Source organism: Octodon degus, unplaced genomic scaffold, assembly GCF_000260255.1.
Source record: "Octodon degus isolate 3935 unplaced genomic scaffold, OctDeg1.0 scaffold00136, whole genome shotgun sequence".
Taxonomy (NCBI): domain Eukaryota; kingdom Metazoa; phylum Chordata; class Mammalia; order Rodentia; family Octodontidae; genus Octodon; species Octodon degus.
Window position 1 is genome coordinate 7,263,852 of NW_004524712.1, and position 21,608 is coordinate 7,285,459.

General features: G+C 49.8%; 1 protein-coding gene across 1 annotated transcript in view; it reads left to right on the forward strand.

Moving 5' to 3' along the window:
• St14 (suppression of tumorigenicity 14) overlaps positions 1 to 21,608 on the forward strand; it is a 48,576-nt gene that overhangs the window by 529 nt on the left and 26,439 nt on the right. The gene's annotated exons all lie outside the window — the stretch shown is intronic.

Here is a 21,608-nt window from a genome sequence, read left to right on the forward strand (position 1 = left end):
GGGGGGCCCGGGAGGGAGCTGGGGGGGCCCGGGAGGGAGCTGGGGGGGCCCGGGAGGGAGCTGGGGGGCCCGGGAGGGAGCTGGGGGGGCCCGGGAGGGAGCTGGGGGGCCGGGTCGCGCCCGGCTGAGCGGCAGGCTCCGGCGCTCTTCCCCGCTGCCTGTGGCCGGCGGCGCAGGTGGAATTTCCTGTTCGGCCGGTGCCTGGCCGCTGGGCCCGGGCGTGGCGGGCTGGACCTTCCGCACCTCGGAGGTGGGGAGCCCCTGGGCCCTGGGGGCGGCCGACCACCCCCCGCCCCGCCTGACCCCGCGGACCCTTCGCGCGTCTGAAGAAAGGGGCTCGGTGTCGGGCCGGCCCTGCCCCGCGGACTGCTTATGAGCGCAGGTGTGGAAGGAACTGAGCGCCGAGCTCCGAGCAGGGTGTTTACTGGGGCGGTGGAGGGCTGTCCGCCGCCTCCGCACGAGTTTGCTTTCTGTTCTCCGGTTCCTCGCAGCGGGCAAAGCTGGAGCCCAGCGCCCAGGCTGACGCGGGCAAGAGCTGGGGCGCCGAGGGCTGGTTCTGCCCGCGTATCTCGAAGGGAAAGCGCCCGCTGGGAAGGTGGCTGTGTGGGCGGGTGTAGGAGCAAGTGTCTTGGGCTTGCTGCAGACACCGAGGCGGTAAGCTCGCTCTTCTTCGGCCCGGAGAGCAGTGAGACATCGCTTGAAAGATCTCAGAAGCATTACATCTTCAAGTAGAGTCGAGGAGGGACTTTGCTGAGGGGCGAACTTAGGTAGTAGTTCGCAGGCCGCAGTGGCAGCCAAGCCTGTGAACCCTCTCTGTGCAGTGAGACCCCAGGTTGCCCGGAAGGCCTTCAGAGATAGCGTGTTTGGTGAGTGAGGTTTGCGCTCTGCGGATGACCATAAGATGGGCCACTCTGTCCGGGCTCCCTCCCTTCTATTCTTTCTTTTCTTTTCCCCTCCTCCTCCCTTTCTTTTCTCCTCCTCTTCCCCCCCCCCCCCCCCCCGCCTCTTCTTTCTTCTTCCTTCTTTCTTCTTCTTGTATGGCACTGGGAATTAAAACCAGGGCTTTACACTAGCTACATTCCCTAGACTTTTTTTTTGGCGGAACCAGGGTTTGAACTCATATCCTTGCACTTGCCAGGCAAGCGCTTATTTTACTGAGCCATCTCCCTGGCCCCTCCCCAGACCTTTCTACATTATTTTGAGATAAGGTCCCTGCTCAATCTCTGAATTGCCCAGGCTGGATTTGAATTTATGATCCTCCTGCTTCCCAGAATGCTGGGATTACAGCACCACACACTTAGGTGTGCACCGTTGTGCCACACTCGGCATCTGGTGTTCCAGGTTCCCGTGACAGCTATGTCAGAATCATGCCTTTTTTTCTTAAGTAGTATCTTGCTTTGGGGAACTGTCCCAAGAGCAGATGGACGGGCTGTGTGTGGTGGCTCCCGGCCACCCAGCAGCTGAGGCTGGCACTGTTGTTTTCTTCACTTTTCACCCTCAGTGGCCAGAGCTGCTGGCCTTGTTGCCCCACCATGGATGCCTTCTCTAGCTTGCTATAATTGGGTGTTTGCGCATCCTTGGTAATTGCCTGCTTGGGTTTCTAGACTTCTGCCTCTTAGCAGAGCCTGTTTGTTATTTCTCTGCCCTTCCTGACTTCCCTTTCTGGGAGTCTCCTGCTGAACTGGACAGTGAGCCTTCTTGGGCCCTGACCTGCCTCCTGCAGAGTACTGCTGTCCTCTAGGGCCACTGGGCTGGGCTCCTTCCATGGCTCCCACCAGCTGACTCACCGTCCCCTACACAATAATCTCTTCCTTATTTTCCTTCCCCCTTGATCTCACTCGTCTTATCTTCTGTGAGCACATTGTGGGGTGGCCCCATGCACTTCCAATTCTGCTGTCATCTTTCATGCCATCCATTCTTGTCTTTTCTCCCACCGCGAGTACTATGACCAAACTGTATGTAGTTCTGGGCCAGGTGCTGCTGGAGAGGGTGATCTCAAAGATCCACACCGAGTAGGTGTTTCCCTCACAAAACTTACGGGTGCTCAGACAATGCTGAGACTTGTGCAGGAGTTAGATGTGTGGCCAGTGTGGGGAGGAGGTGACCAAAGCTCATGCCTGCCTCTCCTGGCAGTCATCACACAGCCCCCCAGCCGAAGCCTCAGCAGAACACTCCTTCCCTGCTCACCCGGCAATGTGGTTTGTAACCTAGGTCTGCAGTCACTGCCTTGTCTCCTCTGACTGCTGCCCCTAAGGTTTGTGCTCAGTGTCATAAGCGCCTGGCTCAGACCATACTCTAGGGGGGCTGTTGCTTTTGTATTCCTTGTTCTTAAGCTGCTTCCCTTTCTTTCTTTTTTTGTTTGCTTTTTTGAGACAGGATCGCTCTGTGTAGTTCAAACTGGACTTGAATTCAGTATGTAGCCCAGACTAACCTCAAACTTGAGGTGCTTCTCCTGCTTCAGCCTCCTGAGTACTGGGATTAGAGGCATGTGCCACCATACTTGGCTTCCTACTTCCATTTTGGCACCTCTGTGTGGTGGTACTTGGGTATCTGGCTCTGGGTTTTTCCAAGCCCCTACCTGCATTGTGCCCATGATTGGCACCTCTGCACTGGGCTTTATGTCTGTAGCAGCCTTTGGGGATAGTATGTGGGGATTGTGTGAGCAGGTGGCGTGGATGCTGACTATTAGAGCCCTTAAAGGTGACTGGGAGGCCAGGCTCACAGAGCAGATGGATCCCTGTTGAATATGGCTACGAAGATGCTTCAGAGTGAGCACATATAATCAGGTCCTAGAGTTTCTTAGGCAGGACTCTGCGCCCGCCCTCGCTGTGAGGACCGACTGAGGTTGGGGAATCAGGTGCTGTAGGGAGAGGGAGAGGGAGAGGGAGAATCGGGTGGGGGCTGGGTCTACACCCTGGCCATTCAAAGCTGTTTGCTTCTTGATTGGTCAGACACTCACAGGTCTACTTAGTCACTTGTTGCCATAGCAGTTGTTTACTGCCACCGGCTGAGCACAGGCCTGCCCTGCCTAGTGGGGGACAGTGAGAAAAAGCCCAGCACGGTGTCTGCCTTCAGGGCCTCATGTGGTACGGAATACATGGAGTTACATTCCTCCTCATGAGTTGTAGATTCTGCATAGGCCCAGGGTGGACACTGAGGAGGGCATCCACGCAACCCGGACTGGAAAGACCAGAACGCCTGCGCAGGGTTGAGTAGTCTGACGTAGGGCAGGAACTTGCAGCCCGGACCTGCCGCTGGGCACCGTGCTGTGTAGATGCGCAGTCTTGGGTCTCAGGAATGTTCCCTCATCTCAGCTTCTGTGGCTGAAGGATGGGATGAAGAGTGTGGGCAGGTTTGCTGCAGGGGTTCAAAGGGACATTGTTTGTGGAAGACCTTTGTGAGTTACAGATTGTACAGTTTGAGTTGAGTTGAGAAGAAGGCTCTGAGAAGAATCAGAAGGTCACATAATATTGTCAGGTGCAAGTCAGGAGCCTGAGAGCCTCACTTGCAGCGGGCTGTGACCCTCTGCAGGTGCTGGCTGACCCTGCGGGGCACAAGGTGTGCTCCGTGAGGAGTGCAGGCAGCCATGCCTGCTTGGAGCCCCTCTTCCTGTGCTGCTTTGGTTTTCATGTCTTTGCCTTTCAAGGAGAAAGATCCTGCTATGGAAAGAAGAGGAGTGGCGGCCTCTCAGCCCTGCTCCTTCTCCCGTGCCTTCCCACAGACAGAATCTCAGCGTCATGGACTTCTTTGTTCTTGTAAGCTTGTGTGCCCAGCTCAGGGACTGGAGAGGCAGTGAGCCGTGGGACCCGAGGGCCGTGCAGGTGTGGGCTTACAGTGCTAGGAGTCAACGGGCGGCCTGCCTGCTTCGTGTCCTAGAGCCCTTTCCCTCGGTGGAGGTCCTGGGAAGGTCCGGAAAACCACAGCTCCACTTAGGAGTCTGGAATACAGACTTAGGACAAGACTGTTCTCACCTGGTGGCCCAGGCTGCCCACTGCCTGTAGATACTAAGGGTGGGTTTGCTTGGAGCTGGCTGGAGGCTCAGGTGCTGTCATCACAGGCTGTGGGACACCCAGTCTCGGCTCACTGTCCCCGCTGGCCGCTGTGGCCAGTGGCCTCTGTCCCTCAGAATGCTGTGGTTCTGGAGTTCCTCTGGTGTCTGCTCCATCTCTGCACTGTGGTTTGGCCCAGGTGGTTGCCTCATGTCTGTCCTAAGACAGTCTGTTCTTGGAAGGGGAGGGAGAATGGAACAGGATCCCCAAGGAGCCCAGATCCCAAGCTGTCACTTCTGTTATTGTGCGTGTGGCTACTGGAACATCTGGAATACTGGTAAGCATTTCTGGCTTATGAAATCATGTACTGTGTTCCACCCCTCTTGGAGGTGAAGGGTCCAAGACCTTCAAGGATATTTAAATATGAGATGTTTAAGTCCCTCACATAACGTGGTATAGAACTGTTGCTTTGTGGTAGAGGCATGTTTTGAGACCTTTGTAGGTGATTTGCTCAGGGTGTCAACTTCACAAAGTGGACTTACACGAGTCCCCATGTAGCCTCCCACTCTGGGCCCTAAAATCTTCACCTAGGAGCCAGTGGTCTATCCTAGACTGAAGGGCTGTGCAGCGCACAACTGTTGGCCTATTCAGTTGGCACATCCTCCATACTGTCTAAGTCATCTTTAATTTTTTTTAAATTTTATTTATGTGTGTGTGTGCGTGTGTGCGTGTGTGTGTGTGTGTGTGTGTGTGTGGCCAGCTCAGCCCACCAGGGGGCGGGGCTGGCTGGCATGTGGTGCTGGGGAATCAAACCGCAGTCCCTGTGCTTTGCTAATCTTGTTCTAAGTAGGTGCTTTAGACCACTGAGCCATCTCACCAGCCCCTCATCTTTAATTTTTTTAAAAATTGTTTTAAATGTTTTTAGTATAAGGTCTATAGGGTCTCACTATGCAGTGATCCTCCTGTTTTCAGCCTCCCAAGCACTGGGATTACAGGTGTGTACCACCACGCCCAGTCTCAGTCACCATCTCAGGGTGTCCTGGGGCTGGGGCTGGCACGGTACACTGGGGATCGAACCCCTACCCCCTGTGCCTGCCTAAGCAGGCGCTTAGTCCTGAGCTATCCGGCTGGCCCTAAGTCGTCTTTAAATACATTGTCTAATACGATGCAGATGCGGTGGGAATCACTGTCTGTTGTGTCGTTTAGGGGGCGATGACACAAGCATTGTGCCTGTTCAGTGCAGATGCAATTAATAAGTTAATTTTTGAGCTCTCCGTTGGCGGCATCCTCAGATGCAGAGCCCTCAGATATGCAGGCTGATTGCTGTTGTAGTTGCCACTTTATAGCACAGAGAGGCTGATTCTATTCAAGATCACTGAGCAAAACTGCTGGGGGCTGTGCTGGAGCCCAGTGCGCCTGGTTCTGCTGTGTTTACCGGGACTGCTATGTGCAGGACAGGGCTGTGGGCCCAATGGCTCAGGAGGGGAGGGTCTCTGAAAGTTGAAATGCATTTGATTTTGGTGAGAAACTGGGTTTCACTTCTTGGGATGTGTTTCGAATGCCTGGGACTAAGACATAGATATAGGTGTAGATGTAGATGTAGATACAGATAGATATAGATATAGATATAGAGATATTTTTACTGTTTTTTGAGACAAGATCTTGCCATGTAGCCCACACTGGCCTTGAACTTGTGGGGATGTTTCTGCCTCAGCCTCCCAAGTGCTGGGATTATAGGTGTGTACCATTATCCTTGGCCCTGAGTTGTTACAGTTGTTTCCTCCTGTGGAAATGAGAATAGATGTTTCTAGGCCAGTGATAGAAAACCTTTTAGAGCCTGGGCACCCAAACTGCAACCCCAAACCCACCCACTTATTGCAAAATGCCAACATTGCAGTTTAACCTGAATACTGAGGTTTTACTTTAGAAAAAACAACCATTATCGGCTACTCAGCTGCTGGGGTGGCTTGGCTCATGTGCTGGCAGAGAGGGCCCTGTGTGCCCACTGTGGCAGGTGTGCCATGGTTCGTCACCACTGCTCTAGGCTTCTTCCCTTGGTTGGCAGGGCCGAGAAGGGTGTGGGCATTGGCTTAGAGCCTGTGGGCAGCGAGGGGCTCTCTCCCTTTGTCAAGAACTGCTCTAGAAGCACATGCCTAATAAACATGCTGTCTTGGGCACTCGTACTTTCCAACTTTGCCTGCTCTGGGTGCTCGGTGGTCTGTGGGACTGGCCCCCGAGTCCTGCTGGGAGCCATCTAATTGGCCACACCTCGGCTCCGTGGTTTCTCTGTGGCTCACTGGTTCTGCTCTGTCCTGCCTGGACTGCTATGTGCTGAACAGGGCTGAGGCCCAGTGGCTCCTGGCGCTGAGGTGGTGGCAGTGGTGAGAAGTGATGCCGTTCACTTCTGCCCTTCACTAATGAGGCACCTGGCAGTGCAGTGTCACACGAGCCACATGGAGAAGATTGCCTTGCTTACACGGGAGAATACTGAGGCTCAAAGGTTTGGATCGGCAGCGCAGAGCCCTCCACAAGAAGCAGGACGAGAATGCAAACCTTGATCTTCGCAACTTCAAAGCCTGTGCCCTTAGCCACGTGCTGTTATAAAGTTGTGCTCCGGAGACAATGGCGATTGAAGCATGTCCCCAGAAGAAGCCCAGAACACATCATTAGGCAGAGTTGGGAGCACATAAAAAAGAGGCGGTCATCACCAGGCGCCAGCGCAGGTGCCAGAGGCCTCGCCCTCCAACTCGTCTGGCTTTCCTTTTGATGAGCTTCTGGTGGAGCATAGCCAGAACACAGTTTTATTTGTTATGCACAAGATTAAAAACCATGGTGAAAGTTTTAACCTGAAATGAAATTCACTCACCAAGGGAGCAAGTCAGTTTCCACGAGTCGGGCTCGGTCCCCCTTGACTGTGTGCCTCGCGCTGGGTGTGCTGTGCGCGCCCTGCCGGGGGAGGTGGAGGCCCGGAGCCCAGAGGTGCTGAGCCAGAGGTGCTGAGCCTGAGCAGCGGTGCCAATGAGGGTCCCTCTGGGCGGGGGCTCGGGCTGCCCCGACGCTCTGCTGGGCTCCTTGCCCTTTCCTCTTAGTGACAACACAGATGAGGACGTGGTCACTCATGGCTGGCAGCGTTGTCGATGACTCCCAGCTAGGAGGGAAAGGCCGATGCCTTGGGTGACTTCATGATGAGTCACACAGTCTGGATGGTCCAGCGGAGAGCCTGCTCTGAGCAGAGCGTGCCATCCGCGTTAGGGAGAGCTGGGCAAACCCCAGCCGCCTCAGCTCTGAGTACACCTTCGCCCTGGTAGAGCTGGAATTTTTCAAAATATAAAAATACATTTTAAAATTTATTCTTTTTTTTTGAGACAGGGCATTGCTATGTAGTTCAGTGTGGCCTTGAATTCATTATGTGGTCCAGGCTAGCCTTGAACTTGAGGTGATCTTCTTGCCTCAGCTTCCTGAGTGCTGGGACTGTGGTGTGCACCACCACACCTGCTTAGATCAGGAATTTTGGGTTGGCAACATTCTCAGCAAAGGCCAGGTTTGTAATGTGGGCTGCTTAAAATCTAAAGTATGTTTCCCCCCTTAGATTTGGTTGTACATTTAATCATTATTAATCATTATCATTAAAAGGCTAATATCTATATATCTGTATGTTTTTATTTTTTAAAAATTATTTATTTGTGTGTGTGTGTGTGTGTCCAGCTCAGCCCACCAGGGGGCGGGGCTGGCTGGCATGTGGTGCTGGGGATTGAACCGCGGTCCCTGTGCTTTGCTAAGCTTGTTCTAAGTAGGTGCTTTAGACCACGGAGCCATCTTACCAGCCCCTGTATGTTTTTAGATATATAGAAAAATATTTTTTGAAAGAAAATTTGGCTAACCGATAAATTATAAGGTTTTTTTTTTGAAGGAAAGGTTTATTTAGCGCACAGTTTGTGGAGGTTTAAGTCCATACTCAGCTGGCTCCAAGGCAGAGTGGCACATGGTGGAAGACAGCCATTCATAGTAGTAAAAACCAGCAGAACAACAAGAGCAAAAGGAGAAGCAGCTATAAGAATTTTTAAGATGGAAAAAAAAAAACCCAAAACTCATGCAGAGACACAGCTTTTTACTGCCTATGCATTTGCTTTATTTATTTTTTTCTTTTTTTCAGGCAGGGAACCAAACCTAGGGCCTTATAATGACACTGTTTATTTATATTTTTTTAGGGAAGGGCCTACAGGGTATTCAGGGTCTCACTACTAGATCGGACAGCAGTGATTCTCCTGTTTACAGCCTCCCAAGTCCTGGGATTACAGGCGTGTACCACCACACCCAGTATCATGCCCTGGGGTTGGAGCTGGCACTGCAGGCCTGGGGATCAAACCCACACCCCTGCACCTACTTCCAGGTGCCTTAATCCACTGAGCTATTTGGTCAGCCCTGCTTGAAACTATTATTTTTGGTTACAAAGTTAGGAATTTTTTTTTAATCGAGTGATATAGTAATGTCAGATTAGAAAGTGAAAATATTTTGGAATTCTCCCTACTACATGTTAACTCCTATAAGTGTCACCCCAGAAGCCCATGTATTAAATGTGTAGTCCCCATCTGGGCACTACGGGAAGGGACATAGCTTTCAGAGGTTGGCTGAGGGGGGGCGTGTCCGTGGAGGGGTTGTGGAGTCTGGGCTCTCTCCTGCCTGGCCCCCTGGGTGAAGGCTTTGCTCTTCCCCATGCCCCTCCCATGATGCACCACTGCAGGCCCCAAGCAGCAGAGGAAGTGCTGCAGCTTCCGGAACTGTGAGGCAAAATAAATCTTTCTTCTTTGTAAGTGGATTAGTGTAGGTATGTCCTTCAGTCCACAGTCATTCGTCCTACTTTTTCCTGCTTACCTTCTGTGCACCTAGTGATGTCCCTGTGAATATTAACATATATGCGTACATGTATTCTCCACATGGAAGCGTAATGCCATTTCACTGTGCAGTGTAGCCATAGGGGTAACTAATTAATGCATCAACCTCCCCTCCCCCATACTGGGGCGCCCTACTCCTGAGCCATGCTCTTGGGGCTTTTCTATTCTGAGAGGTGGTCTTGCTAAGCTGCTCAGGCCAGCCTGCGACTGGGATCCTCCTGCTCTGATTTTTGAGTAACTGGGATTACAGGCAATGGTAGGTTGTACTCTTTGTAGTTTTTTTCAGCTTCTTTTGCATAGCTTTCCATGTTAGTTACTTAGCTTTGAAAACCCAGGCTTTCATTGCTGTGTAAACTTTCACCAAGTGGCTGTATCATTCATCCTTATTCTTTTTGCTTGATTGCTACTGTGAACCTCTTTTTCTTTAATATATTTATTTATTTATTTGGTACAGGGTCTCACTATGCAGCTTAGATTCCTAGTGATCCTCCTGGCAGCCTCCCCAGTGCTGGGATTACAGGTGTGTGCCACCACCACACCTGGTTTCCCTGGTTGGCAGGGCATGCCCAGGGTCAATGGCCAAAACAGCATGCTGTGCCAGGGATCGAACCTGGGTCCTTGTGCTTGCCAGGTGGCTGCTTAGACTGCCAAGCTATCTTCCTAGCCCCTACTGTGTGCCTCTTGAGTATATTATTGAATGACCAATGGAAATGCAGGTATGAGGACAGTGGAGGTAAATTTTCAATTAGACTTCACGTGGGTCGTGCTGCTGCATGTAGAGCACGTTTATACCGGGATATGATTTGTGATGAGGTTAAGTCAGTCGGCCAGGAGTGGGGAACACATTTTGTTGAATGACTGGAGGAACTGAACATTTTCTCCAGCTTGGCTGGAGAAAGAGTGGAACACGAGAGGGCAAGAGTGCCCACGTGGTGTCTTTCCGGGGCTGCCCCAGCAGGAGAAGTGAGCCTGGGTCTGTCGCCATGCTAACCAGTGCCAAAGTGAAGCCGGATCACACCTCAGGGAAGGCAGAGCTTGGCAATCGGGGTGCTCAGTGAGCATGCTGTTTCCCCCAGAATGGATGGCCCCGCAGCCTGGGAGGTGTGGTCCTGCAGGTGAGGGGCGGCGCTCTGATCAAGGGTCCAAGGGTGGACTCTGGTAGTGCTCACCCCAGCCCTGTCTTATACTTCCTGTGCTCTCAAGAGAATTTGGTTTGTAATTTGGACCCATAGCCCTATAGGGCCTTCTCCGGGGCTGGGCTTCCGTGTTGCCACATTTAGTTGTTTTACTCGGAAAGCTTTTTAGATCTGTAGCTCAGTTAATGTGGTTGGGGGCCATAAAACAGGTGTTTCAGCGTTAAGCTCAGAGGCTGCTGCTGGGCTTGGGGCTGTGTCCCTGGATCCCCCAAGGTAGAAACAAACTGAGGTGCCTACATGTCACCGAAAGGAAGAACATTCTCTGGCTATTCACAGAGGCCACGACCTGAGTGATTCTCCAGGAGACTTCGTGAGGTGAAAAGAACACAATCTCCCAATTCTATAGACTGCATTTATGTGACATTTGAGAAATGACCCACGTTGGAACTGGAGGCTGATGGATTAGTGGCTATAGGGCTTAAGAGGTGATAGGGACCGGAGGGAGCTGGTGAGGTTACAGAAAGTGACACAAGAAGCCTTGTGCAGGGGTCTTCATGGTGGCCGTGGGGCCAGGAACTTGTGTGAGAGAGAAAGCGGGTGGAGCTTCACACACAGCGACAAGTGACAAGCGAGTGAGGAAATCTGAATGCAGGCTGTGGATTCCAGCAGAGGTGCAGTGCTTGGCTTGCTCTGGCTTGCGGGAGGTGGACCTGGCGGAGCCTGGGCAAAGAGTGTAGAGAATCACTTGGGATTGGTTCCTCAGCTGTAGGTTTCTCAAGAGTTTCAATAATATTTATTTCAATATAATAAAACACACTAATTTGTGAAATCAGAATTGGGCTCAGCTAGATGTCAAGGAGATGGGTGAAAAGACCTTTTGTGACGCTGGTCACATCTCTTTCTGCCCACACTGCTGCAGGCAGGGACTTTGGGCTCCATAGGTGGGGTGGACGAACCATGAACTCGGTCTTTGGCAAACCTGATGGGGCCAATGAAAGCTCAGTGGGCACAGAACGCTGGAAATGGAAGCAAAAGAGGGCAAACCAGGAAGAGGCCCAATGCCCCTCCCCCAGCTTGGGGCTGCCACTGGAACCCCTAGGCGTGGAGAGAGCATTCCCTCTACCCCAAGGTTACACATGGCCTAGAAACCAGTGCCTGCCCTGAAGGGCACTTCCAGCCTGCCCTAGAGTGCCAGCTATGATGTGGTAGGCTCTGGGCTCAGTCCCCAGTACCTGAAAACCCTAGCAACACCCCAAGAGAGAAAGATGAAGGAAGATCAGCCAAGTACTAACTCCTGAGGGCAGGAGAGGCAGTGTGCCTGGTGCCCTAGGCTGGGAGGTGCTGGGACGTGGCCTTACGCTGACCGCCGTAGCCCACACACTTGGCTTCCCTGGACGATTTGCCAGGTCTGTCTGCTGCTGCTTGGTCTTTGTCGCTGCTGTTCTGTGTTGCTAGTGATAAGGCCTCACTATGCAGTTCAGGCTGGCCTTGAATTCTGCTTCAGACTCCCCAGAGCCAGGATCGCAGGTGTGTGCCACCAAGGCTGGCTTCGTGTTTTATTTTGAGGGAGGATCTCCCCCTGAGTTGCCCAGGCTGGGCTTGAACTTACCATTGTCCTGCTGCGGCTGCTTGGAGTGCTGGGATAACAGGCTTGTGCCGCCACGCCTGGTGCCGCCCTGGATTTGAGGCCTATACAGGACTCCTGCTCTGAAGGCTTTTTATTTTAATTTTTGCACCCCAGCTGTTCCCACTAGGCCAGAGGAAGGAACGGCCTTGCCTGAGTTTAGGCAGAGGAATGGATAGTGGGTGGAGAAATCAGAATCAAAGGGAGACAGCAGGTGGGGCCCTGTCATTAGCAGGGACCAGCTAATTATGTTCTCCAACTGCCCTCCCAGGAGCACCATGAAGAGTCATTAACCCACTTTTGAGAGGCAGAGACTGAGGCACTGTGAGAAGCGGTGCCCCAAGGAGTGGGGCCCAGGGAGGAGACTTGCAGCAGTCACGGCAGGACCAGGTCCCTGGGGACTTTCTGGCCTGCTCTGATCAGAAGTAGATGTAGCAGGAAGGCCTGCCCTGGGTCAGCTGTCTGTTTCATTGAGGGGCTGGGGCTGCTCAGCTGCAGACATTCCTGGGTTCCCCGCTGGCCAGGCCTCTGTCCCTGGAGGAGGAGCTGGGAGCACATGACTCTGAGGAAACTGGAAAGAGCCTCAGGGACTTTTGGGATGCTGCGCTGACCTGCTGAGGGAGTGTCCCCAGGGCGAGGAAGTAAGGTGGGGCCACACTCTGGGCACCTTGCATCGCAGGTGGTAGATTAAAATAGACCAGCAGGGCCTGGTGCGCACCTGGCAGCCTCCTCTTCCACTGCGGGAAGTGGGTGAGCCTCCTAGAAACTGGACTGGTGAGTACTACTTCTCAAACTCTCAGTTCCTGAGAAAGATGTGGGGCACTTGTTAAGAACTTCCAGAGCCAGGTTGTGGCCCTGAGGGGAGTCTCCAGTGAGACGGGCCTGGGAATCAGTGCTGAAGAAACACTTGAGTCTACTTTTTTCTCACCCCTTCTTCAAGACTGGGCAAGTCTGAGAGTGCTGGTGGTTGGACCGTGGGAGCAGTGGTGGCCTCTCCTGGGCCTCTCAGGAGATAGCTGCCCAGGGTCGGTGCGTGGGTGAGAGGAGGCGCGCATGGGCTGCTGTTTCCCTTCTCATCTGTCCCATGGTGAACAGTCCAACGTCCTCTGCATTAGGTCACATGTTGCTGGGCACTGACCTTAGTGGTGGCAGGAGGGTGAATCCCCAGTGAGCTTCAGGAACCTGCATGTGGCCGGCGGCTCCCGGTGCAGCCTGAGTTCACCTGTGGTGGCCGATGTACCCGGAGAAAGCCCTAAGTGGGGACTGGCACCTCTATGCCAGCAGGCCCTGGGGATACTGTCCAGTCCACCGCAACAAACAAATAGCAGGATGGACACACGCATGTTTTTGCAATTGCCTTGTTTGTTTTTGGTCTTTTTTGATTTTACTGGTTTTTTTTTTGGTTGAATTTTTTTTAGGGGAGGTTTATTTTGTGTTTTGGTGCCGAGGACTGAATCCAGGTTTTCCCAGTGAATATAAAAGTTATGTCTATCCTACTGAGTTGAGTGTTGAAGAGCATTATAGTTAAGAAAAATAGCGTATGTTAAAGAATGCTCCATGGCCCAGAACTGCTAGTGATCACCTGAGCTATTAGAAATGTGGTACCTGTGGATTTGCTCCCTGCAAGGTCTGGGGATTGTGAATAACTTCGACCTTCAGTTTGTAAATAACCCAGTATCTGCAAAGTGCACTCAAGCCAGGTGTAATACGGCAGGCTGTGTCGTTAGTCAGCAGTGTGATGGAGAGGGCTTTCTCTGACTTCACTTCTGGTATCTGGGGCCACCCACGTCTGGTGCTCAGCACTGCCCAGATGACAAATACAGTGTGTGGTTTTGGAAGTCATTCTTCCGTCTGTTGTCTGAGGTGGCCTTCAGTCAGGTGGCATTTCTGGAGACTCTGGCCAGCACCTCAGTGGCGCTGTCTGTGGAGGACTAGTGGTGAGATTATGCTGGAGTGGTGAGGAGAGAGGTCCCTGATGTGCCCCAGACGGCCTTGAAGAGCCATGCCCAGTCCATACTTTCTTCTCTTGCTTGGACCATCCCAGGGTTGCTATGTGGTTCTCAGGCTTGGGTTGTGCTCATGACATCATGAGATTGAGATCTGTCCCACCTGCTGGGCGGACCACTGAGTCACTGACCCTGTGAGTGAAAAGCGTGTACTGTGCATAAGTGACAGCTGGTACTGACATGGGTCCAGGTACCCTGGTCCTAATAATCTCATGTCTGAGCCACACACCTGTGTTTCCAGCTGGTGATGTCACCTCTGCCCCTTGATCTTGATCCTCAGTGTCAGAAGCAGGTTGGCACTTGTCACAGTCCCAGAGAGTCTGAGTGACTGCTTCAGGTTTCTTGGACTGTCCTAAGCCTCCCAAAAGACCACACCCACAATCTAAAAAAAGTCCAGGCATGAAGATTTATTTTGTTCCCCATCTGCTTTGCTCGGAGTCTTGTGCAGATCCTGGATAGATGGTGCTACTTTGGTGTTTATAAATGTGGATTCACTTCCGGTTTCTTTTCTGTTGTGAGGCAGTAGCAGACTCTTGGTCTGTATTTGCATATCCTAGACCCAAGAAGGCCAAGGAGGCTGGGGGGAGTTTACACCCTGGTTGCAGGTCTGTCAGAGTGTGTGGGGAGCAAAGAGGGGCTTCTGCTTAGCAGGAGTGTCTTTGGTTGATCAGAATAGAACTTCATTCAGCATTTACCTTTCAGCCCTGGTTCGTTTCTTACTGGGAGTCCCCAAAGGCCTTTTATATATCATCAAATAAAATACACTTTTTTTTTTCAACTTTCTGTAAATCAGCTTTTGCTTTGTTTTAGATTGAGCAGTGGCCCTGAAAAGCATGAATACCACTTACACTAGTGTGCTCAGATCAACAGAAGCGTTGGTCCTTCTGTGTTCTCCCTTGTTGGGTTTCCGGATCCCCTGCCCCCATGTAGACTGGGTGAGGGGTCACCCTGGAATCTCTCCGGGGTCTTTCCTCAGTGCACATTCTGAACGCCTTGTTCCTGTCCATCCTCCTGGAAATCCCGCTCTTTTTGTCTCAGTGGCCTAGAACCCTGTTGTGTTTTCTGGGGACCTTGGCCAGGACCCAAGTAGCCTCTGTTTGTTTGCAGTGTGCAGGCACCTGGCTTCCTAGCTTTGTTTTATGTGTGCACCTGCAGATTTGTTTACTTGTAAGAAACAGAACCAGAGAGAGAAAAGCAAGCACAGGTGTACTTTCTCTTCTCCTGGTTCACGGCTGTGTAGAGCAGTTAGGTGTGCAATTAAACTGGGGTCGAAGATCTCACATCCCTGGGACCGCTCCCTGCCCCTCCCCATCTGCCCTCCGCAGTGGCCTCTAGGGCCCAGCACAAGTGGGTGAAACCCTGCCCAGCAGTAACAGCCCTGGCTCTTGTCCCAGCCTTGCGTTCCACAGACTTCTCTATCTTTATTACATTGGTATGGCTCAACTTCAGTTTCTTATCAATAAAATGATGAGGTTACACAAGATGATCTGCTTTAGTCTGGAAGTGGAGGGAGGGCCATACAAGGAAGTGGGCTAGTTAATGATTAAATGGTTGTTTCTGGGCTGAGCTCACTCTTGCTCCTGTGTTCTAAAGGAGGTGTGGTCTTGGGTCTGCCACCCCAGAGAACAACTTTGCAGAAGCCGAGATTTTTTTTTTTTTTTTTTCTCTTTTGGTAAATTGGGGTGATAGTGACTGTCTTGAGTAATCTGCAGTATTACTGTGAGATGGAGGAAAATAGTTGAGAAATTACTGTTAATTGAAAATACAATAACTTACTGTTCTTTTTTTTTTTTTTTTTTTTTTTGGTGATACCAGGGATTGAATGCAGGGCCTCTGCATGGCAGTATATTACCAACCCTTGCTTTATTTTTTGTTTTGAGACTGAGTTTTGCTGAATCATCAATAGCTCAGGAGCATAAGCAAGTACCTGGCAAATGCAGAGTTCGATCCCTGGTACCAATGTAAAATTAAATTAAATTAAAAAAAATATTAAACCTGGCATGGTGATGCACTCCTGTAATCTCATAATTCCCGAGGTTGAGGCAGGCATATTGTTAGGAGTTCTAGACCAGCCTGGGGGCTACAAAGTGAGCACAAAGCTAGCCCGAACTGCAAAGCAAGACCCTGTCTTGAAAAACAAACAAACTTACAAAACCATTAAGTTGCTTCGGCTGGGCTTGAACTCACAATCCTCTGCCTCAGCCCTCAAGATGTTTTCTCATTCTTAAATAGTTAGACAACCAAGGGCCATGTGACATCAAAAGGAAGCCTGTAGTCTAACAGATTCTGAAGGCAAGCTAAATGCAGAAAGAATACTCACATATGCACACCTGCAACCCCAGTGCTTGGGAGGCTGAGGCAGGAGTATCACTACAAGCCCAGGGCCAGCATGGCCTACCTAGAGTTCAAGTCCAGCCTGAACTACGTAGCGGGACGCAGTCTCAAAAACAAAAACAGAGGCCGCGGAGATGGCTCAGTAGAATAAGTGCTTCCCTGGCAAGCGCAAGGGCCTGAGTTCAATCCCTGGTTCTGCCAAAAAAAAAAAAAAAAAAAAAAAAAAGCAAAACCAAACCAAACCAAACCAAAAAACAACCAAAGCACCCCTGAAGGCGGGTGTAACGTCAGTACCTCTGGTCCCAGTACACAGGAAGCTGAAGTGAGAGGATCACTTGTGCCCACAAATGTGAGACCAGCCGGACTGCTTCAAAAATAAACAAACAACAAAAAGAAAACAAAGAAAAAATTAGTTTCATCCTAAAGAGAAGAGAAAGAAGGCAGTGTATTTTTTTTTTTTTTTTTTTGCGGAACCGGGGATTGAACTCAGATCCTTGAGTTTGCCAGTCAAGTGCTTATCCTACTGAGCCATTTCCCCGGCCCCGGCAGTGTATTGAAGAAAAGGCAAAAAGGTCACACAAACAGGCAGCCGGTGAGGGACAAAGTGTCACTTGAGAAGATCAACTGTGTGACATGAAATCAAGAAAAAAAAATGATTGACTTTATAATCAGCCCAGAAACTGCATCGTGTGATTCCTCAGGCTTTGTCAGGGCTTTTCCTCTCGGAAGCAGCTGGTTAGTTTCTATGAAAAGCCTGCTGAGGACTATGTCACCATCATGTTGAAAATCACAGATAGGGCCCAGGGGGATAGCTCAGTGGAATAAGCCCTTGCCTGGCAGGCGCAGGATCCTGAGTTCAATCCTGGTATTGAGAAAAAGAAGATCATAGGTAAATTTGAGAACGAACATCTTAACGTTAAATGTTCTAACCTGTGAGCTTGGTACATGGCTCTCTTATTTGGGCTTTTAAAGTTTCAGTAGTGTTTTTTTTTAGAACTGGGGATTGAACTCAGGCCCTTGCGCCTGCCAGGGAAGCACTTACTCCACTGAGCCATCTCCCCGGCCCTTGTATTTTTTCAGTGTACAGGTTACGTACAGGTTTTGTCAGATTTGCCCCTCAGGGTTTCATTTTAGGGGTGTTGTAACTGATAGCAGCACTTTGTAACCTGTATGTTCAAGGCTTTGTTTCTAATAATTTCCTAAATGTAGAAGTAAAAGTGATTTTTGCGTGTTGACGTTATGTCCTGCAATTTTATCAACCCTCCTATTTTAATAACTGTTTAAAACTTATCTGGATGGGGGCTGGTAAGATAGCGTAGTGGATTACAGTGCCTGCTTAGACAGACTTAGAGGTCCGTGGTTTGATCCCCGGCCTGCCTGCCGTGCTGGCCCTGCCTGGGGTGTGCTGGGATAGCAATTGAGACTGGGCGTGGTGCCATGTGCCTTTTGCCTGGTATCCCAGCACTTGGAAAGCTGAAAACAGGAGGATCACTACAAGTCCTATCCATGTAGTGAGACCCTGTAGTCCCTGTAGACCCCGCACCAAAAAAATAAAAAACAACAACAAAAAACCCCCCAAAACTTACCTGGCTGCAATAATGAAGATGATGCAGTGTTAACATAAAGATGAATGAGTAGATTGATGGAACACAACACAGTCTAGACACAGACTAATAATGGGTACTAAATAAAAGTACAAAGGGCTGGCCAGATAGCTCAGTGGACTAAAGTACCTGCTTAGGCAGAGTGCCGTGGCTGGGGTTCCATCCTCGGCGTGCTGTGCCAGCCCCACCCCCGGGGTGTGCTGAGATAGCAGTTGAGACTGGGCGTGGTGGTGCACGCCTGTAATCCCAGTACTTGGGAGACTGAAAACGGAGAATCACTACAAATTTGATCTGTGTAGTGAGACCCTGTAGTCCCTGTACTAAATACATAAAATTAAACAAAAGAAAAAAGAAAAAAGAACCCCCCCCCCAAGTGCAAAGGTAGCTAGCTCAAGAAGAAATGGGTCAAGAAGAAATGGTGGTGGAACAATTGAATTCTATATGGAAGAAATAAAAAGAAAATAGAGTTTCTGTCTATGCCAGACTTTGCACCATTTAAAAAAAAAAAAAGAAAGAAAATAACTCAAAATTGTAGTCTTGAATGTAAAACCTAAAACTATAGTTTTTTTCTACTATGCTAGTAGAAAACATAACCAAAATTTTTCAGTTTTTTAAAAATTTTATATATTTAATACAGAGTCTACTGGGTCTCACTACACAGATCAGACTCGTAGTGATCCTCTTGTTTTTAGCCTCCCAAGTGCTGGGATTACAGGCGTGCGCCAACAGGCCTAGTCACAATCGCTGTCTCAGCACACCCTGGGGCTAGGGTCAGCAGGGCTGTGGTACCAGGGATTGAACTCCAGCCCCTGAGCTCTGCCTAAGCAGGTGCTTTAGTTGGCTGAGCTATCTGGCAGGCCTATAACCAAATATTTTTAAAAATTATTTATTTATTTATTTGGTACAGGGTGTCCCTGTACAGCTTGGATTCATAGTGATCCTCCTGTCTCAGCCTCCCCAGTGCTGGGATTACAGGCATGCGCCCCCACACTTTGTTTCAGGGCCTACATGTGAGGGGCAAGCAAGGCATGCGGGTTCTTTGGGATTGAACCTGGGTCCTTGAGCTTGCCAGTTTAGACTGCTGAGCTATCTTCCTGAGCCCGTAACCAAATCTTTAGGTTAGGTAAGAATTTCTTAGATAAAACATCCAAACCACAGTCCAAAAAAAAAAAAAAAAAAAAAAAAAAAAAAATTGACAAATTGGACTTTATCAAAGTAAAAAGCTTCTACTTTTCAAAGATATTGATGAGCTAGGGAGATAGTACAGTAGAATAAGCCCTTGCCTGGCAAGCGCAAGGGCCTGAATTCAATCCCCTTTCTGCAGCAAGCCAATGGAAACAGGCAAAAAATGTGAAAGACACTTTGTCAAGGAAAACTAAACAGATGGCAGTTGAGTACATGCAAACAGATCGGCATCATTAGTCATTAAAGAAAATCTTCAAGCCGTGATGAGAAATGCTTGTGTATCTACTAGACCCACCACACCAAGTACTGGGTGGGATACAGATGTCACAAATTCTCATACAAGGTTGGTGGGGATGTAAAATGATGTAACCACTTTTAAAAACAGTTCAATAGTTCTTTAGAAAGGTAAACATAGTGGGCCGGGGAGATGGCTCAGTGGAATAAGTGCTTCCCTGGCAAGTGCAAGGGCCTGAGTTCAATCCCCGGTTCCACAAAAAAAAAGGAAGGTAAACATATACCCATCATAGGAACTTGCAATTATACTGCTAAATATTTACCCAAGAGAAATGGATGCATCTTGCAATACAAAGCCATAGCAGCTTTATCTGTACAAGCCCTAAGCGACCCACACGTCCACAACACATCCGCAACAGGTGGCCCGGCAATTGCGTTGGTGTATTCGTGCATTGACAGCGGTGCACCTGAGTATACTGTTGTAGAGCCAGCAGTAGACAGGGATGCGCTCTCCGGGTGTGTACTGTAGTAACTTGCACAGATCTCAAGATGATTATGTAGAGTGAAACAAGTCCCCCACCCAGCTTGCCCCAAAGCACTATGTACTGTATAATTCCGTTTGAATAAAGTTCTAAAAAAAAGAAAACTTTTCTTTGGTGACAAGAAGTAGAAAAATGACAGCATGGGGAGTTTGAGGGGAGGATCAGAGGAAGATTTTTATTTTTTATTTTTTTTATTTTTATTTTTATTTTTTTTTTAATTTTGTGTGTGTGTGTGTGTGTGTGTGTGTGACCAGCTCAGCCCACCAGGGGGCGGGGCTAGCTGGCATATGGTGCTGGGGGATTGAACCGCGGTCCCTGTGCTTTGCTAAGCTTGTTCTAAGTAGGTGCTTTAGACCACGGAGCCATCTCACCAGCCCAAGATTTTTATTTTTTCTGGGATGAAGTCTTACTGTGTAGTTCAGGTTGGCTTAAACCCACTATGTAGCCAGGCTGGCCTCAAACTCATGGCAGTCCTCCTGCCTCAGCCTCCCCAGTGCTGGGATTACAGGTATGTACTACACCTGACCAAAGGAAGCTTTCAAAGGTGATGGATATGTTTTTTTTTTTTTCCTACTGCAATGGTTGGTTTCATGGGTGTATATATCTGTCTTTATATAGTTTATTATATGTCACATATCTCAGCAAACCCATTTTAATAACATAGTTTGTAAGAGCAAGTTTACAAATATTCTGGGAAAAGAACTAAATGATGAGGAAATGTGAAATTATGGGGTACACTGTAATGGCACATGCCTGTGATCTCAGCGCTTGGGAGACTAGATGGGGGATCAATTTGAGTTTGAGGCCAGCTTGGGCTACATAGTGAATTCAGAGTCTTCCTAAAAAGAAAAAGAAACATGGTGAAGAGTTAGAATTGTGGAGGACCCCCTTTGCTATCCCAAGTATACTTTTTTTTTTTTTACTATCAGGAATCAAAACTCAGGATCTTGTGCTTGCCAGGCAGGTGCTGTGCTGATGAACTATGTCCCCTGCCCTCGTTGTGGTATTTTTTTTTTTTTTTTTTTTTTTTTTTTTTGCAGAACCGGGGATTGAACTCAGACCCTTGCGCTTGCCAGAGAAGCGCTTATTCTACTGAGCCATCTCCCCAGCCGGTATATTTAGTCATTTATGCTTTCTCATTTTTCTTTTTCATCATTCAGCGAGTCCTTTAACATAAAGATTTAAATTTTTTGTTTTGTATGTTTTAAGGAAGGATCTGCAGGGTGTTCAGGGTCTCACTACTAGATCAGACTTGTGATCCTCCTGTTTACAGCCTCCCAAGAGCTGGGATTACAGGAAATGTTTCTTTAAAAATCGGAAGTATCGTTTTTCTGATTCTTATGTAATGTCCTTTCCCATGCCAGGCTCAGGCAGCAGACTTAGGTCTCACTGTGGTTTATCTTTGTGGTCCTGGGGACCCGGCCTGGCTCTGGAAAGCTCCGAGAGCGCTGCACTGCTGAGCTGCAGCGGCAGCCCACACATGTGTCACTGAGGGCACGGGAAGGAGACAGACCACTAGAAGTCCCCGCATCTCACCTCCCCAGTCCACGGGTGCCTAGAGAGCTCTGTGGTGGCCGTAGAGAAGCTGATCGTAGAACATCTGGACTCCTGCACTAAGGTCAGGCAGGCTGGAGGGCGGAGTGGAAAGCAGGGGAACAAATTTCTTTTGCTTCATGTTCTCAACGCTAGTGACTCTCCAGCCAGGAGATTAGAAATTGGACTTTCTCTGGAACAGTTGAACTGTCCCATCGAAAGAGCTGGGGAGCCTAACCATTGGGAATGTCCAGTTAAAAAGTGGAGAGCCCTTTCTCGCACCCAGCCCATGCACACAGAACTCCCTAACATTCTTTCAGACCCGGTTCCTAAATATGAGTGAACAACTAAGGAAGAGAAAGGTACCTAGCAGAAGGGGCAGCCGAATAGCTCAGTGGATTAAAGCACCTGCTGGCAGGTGCAGGAGCTGGGGGTTTGATCCCTGGGCCGGCCCTGCCCCCGGGGCACGCTGAGATGGCAATTGAGAGTGGGCGTGGTGGTGCACGCCTGTAATCTCAGCTCTTGGGAA